General features: G+C 41.6%; 1 long non-coding RNA gene across 2 annotated transcripts; it reads right to left on the bottom strand.

Moving 5' to 3' along the window:
* Positions 1-3,275: 3,275 nt before the first annotated feature.
* On the bottom strand, positions 3,276-9,213 carry LOC141188069 (uncharacterized). 2 transcript variants are annotated; one of them, XR_012262297.1, is made up of 3 exons: positions 8,879-9,139; positions 3,618-6,152; positions 3,276-3,504 (listed from the first exon to the last, which is right to left on the bottom strand). It is a non-coding gene; the product is annotated as an uncharacterized lncRNA (long non-coding RNA). The 2 variants fall into 2 exon arrangements; XR_012262246.1 differs by lacking the exon at positions 3,276-3,504 and having other exon boundaries at positions 8,879-9,213.
* Positions 9,214-12,782: the final 3,569 nt, after the last annotated feature.

Here is a 12,782-nt window from a genome sequence, read left to right as displayed (position 1 = left end):
ATGGGGCATGTTTTACAAAGCGCCTTTTAAGCGTTTTCGCTGCGGAAATTCTGCGGTAAAAAACGCTTGAAAAACGCATAGTGGGCACGCAGCCTCAAAGGGTATTCCAATCTCCAAGTTCCTATCCCAATATGTAATAGATGTAATAATAATATTGACTAATACTTCCAATTAGAAATGTAGTATACTTTTTTTGATTGATTTTGTGTCTCTTTCCTCATGTGCAGGCATTGCATGACCTTAGGTATCCATGGTTACATCCACTGATAAAGTTAGTTAGCTAGTTTCTAGTGGTCGTAACCATGGATACCTAAGGTCCTGCAATGCCTGCACATGAGGAAAGAGACACAAAATCAAAAAAAGTATACTATATTTCTAATTGGCGGTATTTGCTATTAATATTGTCATTACTATTATTATTACACCTACTACATATTGGGATAGGATCTTGGAGATGGGAATACCCCTTTAACCTTACCTTTCAGTTCCATTGACATCAGAGCTTCCATTATGTGGGGCGGAGGAGGAGAGGATAATGGAGGGACATGAGCCAGAAGTTATGTATTTATGAGCTCGGCACTGGAGCAGAGGAGCATCTGGCAGACTGGACAATGTGCTTTCTTTCCTATGCCACACTGAGTAGACAGGTCAGTGTCCGGCATGGAGAGAAAGAATTGCATGGCCATGTATGTATCTTTTAGGACGCATTCAGACATCCGTGCAATAGGTCCAAGATCAGACCGCAATACATAGAATGGTCGGTGGTCTCCCGACCTGAATGGGACAGTTTCATAGAAATATATGGAGCTGTCACGCTCAGGTCGGAAGACCCACGGCCAGTCTGTGTATTGTGGTCCATTATTGGACCAATTTGAACGTATGTCTGAATGGACCCTTGGGGTATGTGCCCACGGTCAGGAGCCACTGCGGGTTTGAAGCTGCATGTCCATTCAGCGTCAAACCCGCAGCGGCCAGATGTTACAGCATAGTGGATGGGATTTCTAAAAATCCCATGTCCGTTATGCATCTCTGGGCACCTGTTGCTCACCCGCGGAAACTGACATGCGGCGCGTCTTTCAGACCCGCAGCACGTCAATTTCTCTTGCGAGTCTGCATGTGGACTTTCCCCATAGACCTAACCTGTATAAGGAAAGCCTGCATGTGAAAAAAAAATGGCGCCGCTCATTTGCATAATGAGGGCGGAAGCCGTGTGGCTATTCCGCAGTGTCGGGGCCGCAGGCGGCTATTCTGCAATGTTTCAGTAATTGGGAGAGGAGCAGCTTTTGTAGAGCTCTCCCTGAACACTGAGGACGTGTTGATGAAGGTCCGACACTGCAGGGTTCGGGCAGGAAGAGCTGCCTTCGGACTATAAAACACAGGCACTTTTCAGCATCTTTTTTATTCTTGCTGAAAGGGGCGTCTTCTAGTCAAAAAAATCCGGTATATGTTAGATGGTCAACCAGTCTGTGGATTCGCCCGACAATAGTCTATTGTGTATATTTTAAAGAGGTCAGCCACTTTCTCTTGTTAGTGCAACTTTCCTCACAAACGGACCAGCACTACTGTCCATAAAATGACTGCTAGGTGGAGAAGCATGTGACCAGACCAGTCTTTTTGCCTCCTCCAATTGTAAACGACCACACATAGGAAAGCAGCTTTTCTATTGGAGGAGGCTGATGGACTGGTCCACTCCATAAGTGGCAATTTTATTGTCAGAACTGCTGATGCGTTTGAGAAAAGGTGCCCTAGCAAGAGAAAGTCGCCAACCCCTTTAACAAAATGGACAGTAAATGAACAAAAATGATATCTAAATCTATTCAATATCTGGTGTTACCACTTGTCTTTAAAACAGCATTGATTCTTCTAGGTATACTTGTACACAGGTTTTGGAGTAACTCCACAGGGAGGTTGTTCTAAACCTCTTGGAGAGCCACAGATCTTTTGCGAATGTAGACTTGTGCATATCATTCTGTCTCTTCATGAAATCCCACACATACTTGATGTTGAGATCAGGGCTCCATTGGGACAATATCATCACTTCTAGGACTCCTTGTTCCTCTTTACAGTTAAGATAGTTCTTAATGACATTGGCTATATGTTTGGGGTCGTTGTCCTGCTGTAGATTAAATTTGGAGGCAATCGAATGCTACAGCTCCATCTTGCAAGGAAGCTCTGTTGTACTTCACTGTTGCCTGAAGACGCTCACTATCGTACCACTCTCCAACCCTTCAGCAAACTAATTGCCTTCTGTTACAGCCATATATTTCACAATTTGACTCATCAGTCCAGAGCACCTGCTGCCAGAGAACCCTAGATCTTGTTTTCATGCATAATTGAGCTGCTTGGCCTTGTTTGCATGCCAAAAGGTGATGCTTTTTGGCCGCAATTCTTCCAATAAAGACTACTTCAGTCAAACTTCACTGAACAGTAGATGGTGCTACTTTTCTTGCCACCTCCAATTTGATGGTATTGCTGGATATATTCCATTTTCGAAGCAAAGTAAGTATGATGTGTGTTTCATCCACTGCAAGTTTCCTCGGCTTACAACTTCATCTACTGTCCTCAACCTTGCCCATTTCTGCTTCCTCAAAAGAGCTTGAAAGGGTCATCTTGAAACCCCCGACTGTTGTGAAATCTTTTCCCGTACAAGACCTTGCTAATGAAGTATAACTACCTTGTGTCTGGTTGCTGTTCTCAGTCTTGCCATGGTGTATGACCGTGAGATGAAATGGTCTTCCACAAATGTTAAATTTGTAGCATAGTTTGGCTGTTTCTCATCCAGTTTTAAGCCTCCTACACAACTGTTTCTGCTTTAGTTACTGACTATGTTTCCACCTACTTATGAAAGTCAATTGAAGAACCACACCCGACGTACGTTTCGCACCTAGCTTCGACAAGGGGTGATGGTAGACTGCATGACCAGGCTATTTACAAATGTGTCAACCAATCAAAGGTCTTTGACGATATAATTAAGTTGATGCACATGTGAAGGGAAAAGAACATCATCTGTAAGGAGGTAGTGATGTCAGACGCCATCCACAGATGGTCCGCCCATTGACCAATAGAATGTACTGAAATACTGCTTTACAAGCAGGACTTCCGAAAAGGTGGCCATGTGACCAATTTCCCACCTACAAAGAATGTAGAGGTCTGTAATTTTTATCGTAGGTACACTTCAACTGTGAGAGACAGAATCTGAAAGAAAATCCAGCAAATTACATTGTATGATTTTTACATAATTTGCATTTTATTGCATGAAATAAATATTTATTTAATACAATAGAAAAACAGAACTTAATATTTGGTACAGAAACCTTTGTTTGCAATTACAGAGGTCAGACGTTTCCTGTAGTTCTTGACCAAGTTTTCACACACTGCAGCAGGGATTTTTGCCTACTCCTCCATACAGATCTTCTCCAGATCTTTCAGGTTTCAGGGCTGTTGCTGGGCAACATTGAGTTTCAGCTCCCTCTTTTGCCAAGTATTTATAGGTCTCGGATACGGCTTTAAAGAAGGCGATTATTTTTTATTATAATTAAATGATTACAGAAAATAGGAAATAGTGTGATATTGCGTACACTTTTGCATAATATAAATCACAAAGGTAAAGTACTTACAGCGCACACTATACAGGAAAAGCTTCACCAAGAGCAACATACATCATCTGTCCGGGAAAGCATCAGCTATGAGAAGCAAAATAGCAAAGACAGAGAAAAGTCCTGGGACGAATCCACACTGCGACGTCAGGGTGTCCCCTTTTAGTCCACACGTTAACAGGCTTCTGTCTTAGATGAAAACTTCACTAGCTTATATCTTGTTTGAAAACAAATGCTTGCGTAACCAAATGTTACACAAATTCTGACAGGCTCTATTTGTTCAGTATATTATCTTTCTTCTGAGTGGCCAGCTCTTCAGATGTCAATTAACACCGAACAAATATATCAAATATATCACCGGAGATGAAACATGCCAAAGGCTCCTGGTACCAGATGTTTTACCATTCTATAAACACAGCATGTTCTCACCAAATATTGCTAAGGAATATAAACCTGCATCGTTCTCACTAAACATTGATAAATTAGCTATGTGGTACTGGGTGATACTATAAACTAAACATTGATAATGGAGCTATGCAGTCCAGGTGTTGGGAAAATTACAGAAAGTACAAAGCTAACAAGCTGAACTGTTACTGTGAAATATCTTAAAGGGTTCTTTAAAAACAGGCTACCAATATGGATTCCTGATGGCCATTAACGTCTTAGCACTACAATCCACCCTTGGCCATCTGGAAGCCATATATCATTTATATACAATACCATATCCCAATGGAATAGCTTCGGCAGATGCAATATTTTGAGTCTTTATAGTTATCATGTCTTCACTAAGGAAGTCCTCTCCAGTACAGTTTATACAAGCATAATATGGGTTGTATATATAATTCTGGATCACATCTCCTTCTTCAATCTCCTCATCTTGAACAAACCCCCCTATCAATTTTGTCCACAGTTGTAGGGGGTGGTAGGGGGTTTAGTATAGCTACCATATAAGTCTCTAGTATATTGGTAGCGGTAGTAGTTTTTTGTCATATTAAAATGGCTCATGTTCATCAATTGTGCCAAGTAACTCCATAGGTTCTGTTTAATTTTCCACAGTGCCACATTTTCTTTGACTGGCACTTCTTCTCTTTGTTGATACAATGGTTGGGTAGTGACAGAGACCAAAAGGACCATGCCTGTAACACCGATCAGCGACCAGCTACATATTTGAATTGGACACTAAAAATATTCTCTGAGATAACACATGTCTGCTGGAACATGTTCCCATTTTTCCTGTCCTGGTTTCATCACTATTAACACATTGTCTGCCCCTCTAGCAATCACCTCTGCAGGCTCTGGGGGACCTTTATCCCCAGCTTGTTTTACCCAAATTTTTGCACCATCATTTAAAGAATGAGTGGAACCAAAACCTTTATCTCTTCTGACAGTTATTACTATGGGGGCTGTTCCCTTGATCACCTTCATTTTCTGGATGGACAAAATCAACAATTGAGCTACCCTATCTCCTTTTTGAATCAACAAATCACTATCTCCGCTATTCAGCAGGAGTACCTTAATTTCACTTTGATAGTCCTAATCTATCACTCCTTTCATCACCTGAATTCCCTTTAAGGCTAAACCTGACCTTGGAGCTATAAAACCAAAATGCTCAGGAGGCATTTGTAATCCTATAGCAGTTCTTTTTGCCTTTACAACTCCTTTCTCTAATCTGATTTCCTCATGGGATGTAGATCTAATCCTGCAGCTTGTGGAGTAGCCCTATAGGGTCCTAGAGCTCCTGGCTCCAATTCCCAATAGAGAACTGTCTGTTCTGTGGTAGAATCTTTTAAGGGCATTATCTGTAAATTGGGGGTAATCATCCTTATTAATGGTGTTTCCTGTTCTCCAATTGGCCTGTTGTTAAGAATATTAAGGGCTTCATTTAAATGTTTTCTCCACCCTTTGTAAGTTCCATCTCTCAATTTCTTTAATTGTTCTTTCAATAACCCATTCATCCGCTCTACCAATCCTGCGGAGGGATAATATGGGATATGAAAGATCCACTCAATGTTATGTTCTGAGCAAAATTCTGCAACCTTCTTGTTCCTGAAGTAACTACCATTGTCACTCTGAATCTGTAACGGAATTCCGTAGTATAATACTATGGTTTTCATTGTTTTAATGGTACTGTTGGCATTGGCCGCTCTACACCAACAAGCCATCATGTACCCTGAGTATGTATCCACAGCCGTGCATACATACATACACCCTCCATCTTGTGGAAGGGGACCAATAAAATCCACCTGCCAAATTTGTCCAGGCAGTTTGCCTCGGGCTATATGGCCCCTAACCACATGAGGAATAGGTCTCTGTTGTAAATGTTGACACACACTGGACATTTCATAATTGTTTCCTTGATTACATCTAACCTGAGGGGCACCCCTCTGGTTTGTGCCCATTCATAAGTAGCTTTTTCTCCAAGATGTCCACATTTCTGATGTGCCCATTGAGCCAATCCAAGTAGCTTTTCAGCTGAATCAGGCTCCTCACTGGCATCAGCAACTGATATTTTGGAATGTTCATCCGCTATTGAATTGAAGAGTCTTTCCAGATTATCTGAAGCACAATGAGCATCAACTTGAAATACAGTCACTTTAATTCTTTGAACAATTGCCTAAATATCTTGCCACAGTTCTTTCCCCCACACATCTTTGCTGTATATTTTCCAATCATTCTAAATCCAAGTTGGTAACCAGGTAGTCAACCCATTCGCCACAGACCTTGAATCTGTATACAAATGACATTCACTCAGTGACTCCTGTCTCAAGACACTGTAGATTGCATAAAGTTCTGCATATTGGCACAGGCACATGTACACCAGCTTCCAACAGTTCCTGAATTGTCTCACTTATCTCCTTATCCCCCCCGGGATTCTGTATTGTTTCATACTGATCACCTTTGAGCTTGGAGGAAGTTCTACAGGAGGCATTTTGATTTTCCCAACCATTACCGGAGCCGCTTCAATATAGGGCTTCACTGACAGCTGGGATGGTCCAGCTGTTACTGCGGGAGGTTCCCCAAATTGATACTTACCATCTGGTAACTGTAATGTCACCCCTTTCAGTATATCAATGCCAATTATATACTCTGGAATAGGGACAATCATCACTTTGTACATTGCAGTAGGCAAATTCCCTATTTTTAATGATACTTTAGTTTGTACTGCTTCTATTTGTTTGCACCCTAATCCTGTGATTATTACTTTCCTTCCTTTAAATTGTTTTGGATTACCATAGATCAAGCTGGCCTCCGCCCTCGTATCCACCAGGGCTTTCACGCATTGCCTATTCTTATTTTGCCAATTAATGACAAAATTTACATGCGGGCGTCTATCCATGTGAAGGGCTCGGCCAAGAAGTCAATAACTCGTGTCTCCCTCTGACTGGGAAACCTCTCTGGGAGAAAAAGTCAACCCCTGTCGCTGTGTTTTGACCTCCTGCAACAGAGATTTTACTTCAGCGTAAAGATCCTCAAACCCCGGTGCTGTGGGTTTCACTGGGGACGAAGAGGCAGTGGGCCTTCTCTCTCTCTCTCTGTGTCCAACTACGCCCACACTGTGGGGATCCAGAATCTTCCACTGTCACCTTTTTATTTTGTGAACTTCCTGATTTTTTTTATGAAGCCCTCGCTTTTGGTATAATTTCAACATTTCATCAGTACCAATCCCATCAATTTCCTCTTTCCTCTTTCAACAAGGCAATAAACATATCCTTGCGCGATATGCGGGAGCCATTGTTATTGTTTTTAGATTCTCTACGCTTCTCTCCGGAAACAAAATTACCACTATTCCTGGGGCCCCAATCTCCCAAATCCCCCAATTGCCGAACTGCCTCTAGGGTGTTGGAGATGGTCTTCCCAGTCTGGTTTACCATTAGTCATCATTATATGTTTATAAGCTGGGGGAGCAGCCCTGATTATGCGATTTCTGACAGACACACTAACAAGGACTGCCATGTAGTCATCATAGGTCCCTGCAGAAATAGCATTTTTCATGACCTCTTCCATCAACCTTTGGGAACAATCTTTTAATGTAAACCATGGCTTCTTATTAGGGGGCCAATCTGCTTCAGATGGATATTTATGCTGTAATTAAATAGCCATGACATCTAGCATACTGCAAGTCGAATGTTGCGACCGAATCCGCAGTGTACGGAACGCTTCCTTCACTACAGGTTCATGACTCAGTTGCACAAACTTGGGACCATCTACTGCATCCACTTGTACTCCATGGGCTCCTATCTCCCACAGTCTTACCACCCAAGTAATCAATGATTCATTGGCTTTTTGAGAAAAACGATCATGAAGATCATTAAGTTCTTGCTGACTATAATCCTCCAACACATCTCTCTGTTGTGCACCTACAGGGATATCTATGATCCGCCTGCGATGTATGGGATGTGCTTTTACTCAGTTAGTAGGGGAATTAACCTCTCTTTTCTCATTAAAGCACTAATCCTTCTGTTCAGAATCAGAATCAGTGGAAACCCACACATCGCCATCCCATTGATCGGGATCCCACTGAACCCCAGCTTTGGCTATGGCCAAAGCGACCTTTTTCTTATTCACTTTACCACGTCTCTTTTTATATTTGTACTGTGCTACTCGTATGGCTGCTTTTTCTGTGACATGTTGCTATCCATCACATTTATCCATAAGCAGCCTGTTCTGGCATTGTGCTACTGTCAGAGCACTCTGCATCTCACACACTTGCTGTTCTAATGCTTGTATTTTTTGCAACAGCTGAATACGCTCTTCATGCTGCTTCCTATAAGCATGTAACAAGATCCAACCTCTTCTGCTCACTGCATTCAACTCCTTGTTCCTTTCAACTTTCACCCTTTGCAAACATGTCACCACATCAGCTGGTTCAGCATCTTTCATACACTTATCCCATGATTCACTTAATCCAACACATTGCGACCACTCATTGGCCAAAACACAGTAGGGAGCCTGCTCCCAGCCTGGAATATCAACAGATATATTTACAACCTCTTTTTTCTTAAAGAGAGACATGTTTTACGCAATTTCACACACTTTTCTGGACTATCGGAATTTGGTCTCAAAATTCCGGATTATCGGAATTTAGCTGAAATTTAAATTTTAAGCATTCTGCGTATCCCACTTCTGATGCCAAATGTTTTACCAAGTATTTAAAGGGCTCGGATACGGCTTTAAAAAAGGCGATTATTTTTTATTATAATTAAATGATTACAGAAAATAGGAAATAGTGTGATATTGCATACACTTTTGCATAATATAAATCACAAAGGTAAAGTACTTACAGTGCACACTATACAGGAAAAGCTTCACCAAGAGCAACATACATCATCTGTCCGGGAAAGCATCAGCTATGAGAAGCAAAATAGCAAAGACAGAGAAAAGTCCTGGGACGAATCCACACTGCGACGTCAGGGTGTCCCCTTTTAGTCCACACGTTAACAGGCTTCTGTCTTAGCTGAAAACTTCACTAGCTTATATCTTGTTTGAAAACAAATGCTTGCGTAACCAAATGTTGCACAAATTCTGACAGGTTCTATTTGTTCAATATATTATCTTTCTTCTGAGTGGCCAGCTCTTCAGATGTCAATTAACACTGAACAAATATATCAAATATATCACCGGAGATGAAACATGCCAAAGGCTCCTAGTACCAGATGTTTTACCATTCTATAAACACAGCATATTCTCACCAAATATTGCTAAGGAATATAAACCTGCATCGTTCTCACTAAACATTGATAAAAGAGCTATGTGGTACTGGGTGATGCTATAAACTAAACATTGATAATGGAGCTATGCAGTCCAGGTGTTGGGAAAATTACAGAAAGTACAAGGCTAACAAGCTGAACTGTTACTGTGAAATATCTTAAAGGGTTCTTTAAAAACAGGCTACCAATATGGATTCCTGATGGCCATTAAAATCTTATCACTACACTCCCTCCAAAAAGTTTCTATTGGGTTCAGGTCTGGAGACGTTCTAGGCCACTCCAGGACCTTGAAATGCTTCTTACGGAATCACTCCTTAGTTGCCCTGGCTGTGTGTTTTGGGTCATTGTCATGCTGGAAGACACAGTCATGACCCATCTTCTCTTACTGAGGGAAGGAAGTTATTGGTTAAAATCTCACGATACATGACCCATCCATCCTCCATTCAATATGGTGCAGTCGTCCTATCCCTCTGGCAGAAAAGCACCCCCAAAGTATTATGTTTCCCCCACCATGCTTCATGGTTGGGATGATGTTCTTGGGGTTGTACTCATCCATCTTCTTCCTCCAAACACGGTGAGTGGAGTTGATACCAAAAAGTCCTATTTTGGTCTCCTCTGACCACATGACCTTTTCCCATGCTTCCTGTGGATCATCCAGATGGTCATTGGTGAGCTTCAAACGGGCCTGGACATGTGTTGGCGTGAGCAGGGGACCTTGTACGCCCTGCAGGATTTTAATCCATGACGGCGTAGTGTGTTGCTAACGGTAATGTTTGAGACTGTGGTCCCCTCTCTCTTCAGGTCATTGACCAGGTCCTCATGTGTAGTTCTGGGCTGATTCCTAACCTTTGTCAGAATCATTCTTTCCTCACAAGGCGAGATCTTGCATGGAGCCCCAGACCGAGGAAGGTTGACAGTCGTCTTGTGTTTCTTCCATTTTCTAATAATTGTGCTAACAGTTGTTGCCTTCTCACCAAGCTGCTTGCCTATTGTCCTGTAGCCCATCCCAGCCTTGTGCAGGTATAGAATTTTGTCCCTGGTGTCCTAGATAGCTCTTTGGTCTTGGCCATGGTGGAGAAGTTGGAGTGTGATTGATTGAGTGTGCAGACAGATGTCTTTTACACAGTTAACAGTTTCAAACAGGTGCAATTCATACAGGTAATGAGTGCAGAGTAGGATGGCTTATTAAACAAAAACTAACATGTATGTGAGATTCAGAATTCTTGCTTGTTGGTAGTGATCAAATACTTATTTCATGCAATAAAATGCTATTTAATTATGTAAAAATCATACAATGTGATTTTCTGGTTTTTATTTTCAGATTCTGCCCCTCACAGGTGAAGTGTACCTACCATACAAATTACAGACCTCTCCATTCTTTGTAGGTGGGAAAACTTGCAAAATCAGCAGTGTCAAATACTTGTTTTCCCCAGTGTGTGTGTGTGTGTGTGTGTGTGTGTGTGTGTGTATATATATATATATGTATGTGTATGTATAGAAAAAAAAAGGGAAAAGAGCAGCACAAGCAAACAACTTGTAAATGGGTGGGTGCCCGTCCTCTTGCTGAGCTAATAAATCATCTATTTTTGGAGTGCTGTTTCTACTATTTTTTCATATATATTTATGTATATATGTGTGTATTAATTATTGTAACAATGTTACTCACTTGGGAGTGATATGAGGTATCACAGGAACTGTTTCTGTTTAAAAGTCTGGCTGGTTTATTTCAGTCCTCATAAACCACATCACAGGAAAACTTAAATACAGCCTTTGTCCGGCACAAAGTGAAACATAAAGTAAACAGTCCATACAATAGTGCGGGTTCGCCCTCTTGGCTTAGCGTCCAGCTTCTTAGACCTTTTGTAAAGCCACACAATCCCAAGAGGTCTACATACCTCCATACACAGAAACAAGTGTCACATAAACAATGTGAATCACACCCAGGGGTGGAGATACAGTGGCTTGCAAAAGTATTCACTCCCCCTGGCATTTTTCCTGTTTTTCTACCTCACGAAATAGAATTTCATTTTTTTTGAGGGTTTGCATCAGTTCTTGTAAAGAACATGCCTACAACTGTGAACATTTGTTTTTCTCTTTATTGTGAAGCAAACAAGAATTATGACAACTGTAAGGTAGCGGTATTGATCATGTTGGAGGGGCACTCACTTCACCGGGTCAATTAAAGCAAGCACACAAGCCACGTTTTCCAGTAAAGTCCAGCAGTTTATTAAACGTCATAAACTGCTTATAACATAGTCCATCTCAGTGGCTCGCAGGAATGTTACACATGTAATGTCCTAGAGCCTGTTCAGTGGCAGCTATGCAAGGCTTCCCAGCCGTGGTCTCGAAGCCACGTGCCTTCCAGGACTACTGGCGTCGCAAACACAGGGATCAGGCCTCTTGCCTCACCAGGCCTCTGTCTAACTGTTTCCAAACCACCGGGATTTATATATCTTTCTGTGCACACAGGACCCGTGATGATGTCACAGTCATGTGATCAGTCACCTGAGGTGAGGTACATGGTCAGCCAGAACACACCCCCTGGACATTTTAGCTATGCAGCAAGGCACTGCATTACACAACATTACTGAAAACTTCGGTGTGCATAACTATTCACCCCTCCAAAGTCAGTACTTTATAGAGCCTCCTTTTTCGGCAATTATAGCTGCAAGTAGCTTTTGATAAGTCTGCTACTGGGATTTTTGTCCATTCCTCAAGGCAAAACTTCTACAGCTCCTTCAAGTTATATGGTAACAGCAATCTTCAAATCTGACCACAGATTCTCAATTGGATTTGACTAGGCCACTCAAAAACATTTACAAGTTTCCCTTTAAATCACTCGAGTGTTGCTTTAGGAGTATGCTTTTAGGTCCTTGTCTTGTTGGAAGGTGAATCTCCGTCCCAGTCTCAAATCACTGGGAAGAATGAACTGGAGTACAAGTTGGTAAGCATGCAAAATAGGAGCATGTTCACACTGACCATCAAACAGACAAAACCCAAGACAGAAACAAAAAAAACAAATACCCCGATGTAAGTAAATAAGTAAAAGCAATAGTGCATATAAATAACATTGGGTAATTAAACACCGATTTTGCAAAAAAAAAGCTTAAAAGCCATCCCACCAACGTCAATTTGTACCCAAATCTATGGCACAAGATAAGGTTTCAATATTAGAGGTTAGGACCATCCCGAATTTGGGTACATCTTGACTTTGGTGGGATGGCTTTTACGCTTTTTTTGATCAAAAACGGTATTTACTAAGTACCCAATGTTATTTATATGCACTATTTTTTTACTTATTTACTTACAGCAGGGTATTTGTTCTTTGTTTCTGTCTTGGGTTTTGTCAAATCACTGACAGACTGAAACAGGTTTTCAAGAATATCCTTGTATTTCGCACCATCCATTTTCTCGACTCAGACCATTTTCCATGTCCCTGCTGCTGATGTTATTCGTGATGAGCTGTCTTGGTTTGGCA

The sequence above is a fragment of the Phyllobates terribilis genome, unplaced genomic scaffold (genome assembly GCF_046119375.1).
Source record: "Phyllobates terribilis strain yellow unplaced genomic scaffold, ASM4611937v1 Scaffold_1__5_contigs__length_1240528914, whole genome shotgun sequence".
NCBI lineage: Eukaryota > Metazoa > Chordata > Amphibia > Anura > Dendrobatidae > Phyllobates > Phyllobates terribilis.
The sequence above is the reverse complement of the archived record's forward strand: the minus strand, read 5'-3'. Positions and strand labels throughout refer to the sequence as shown.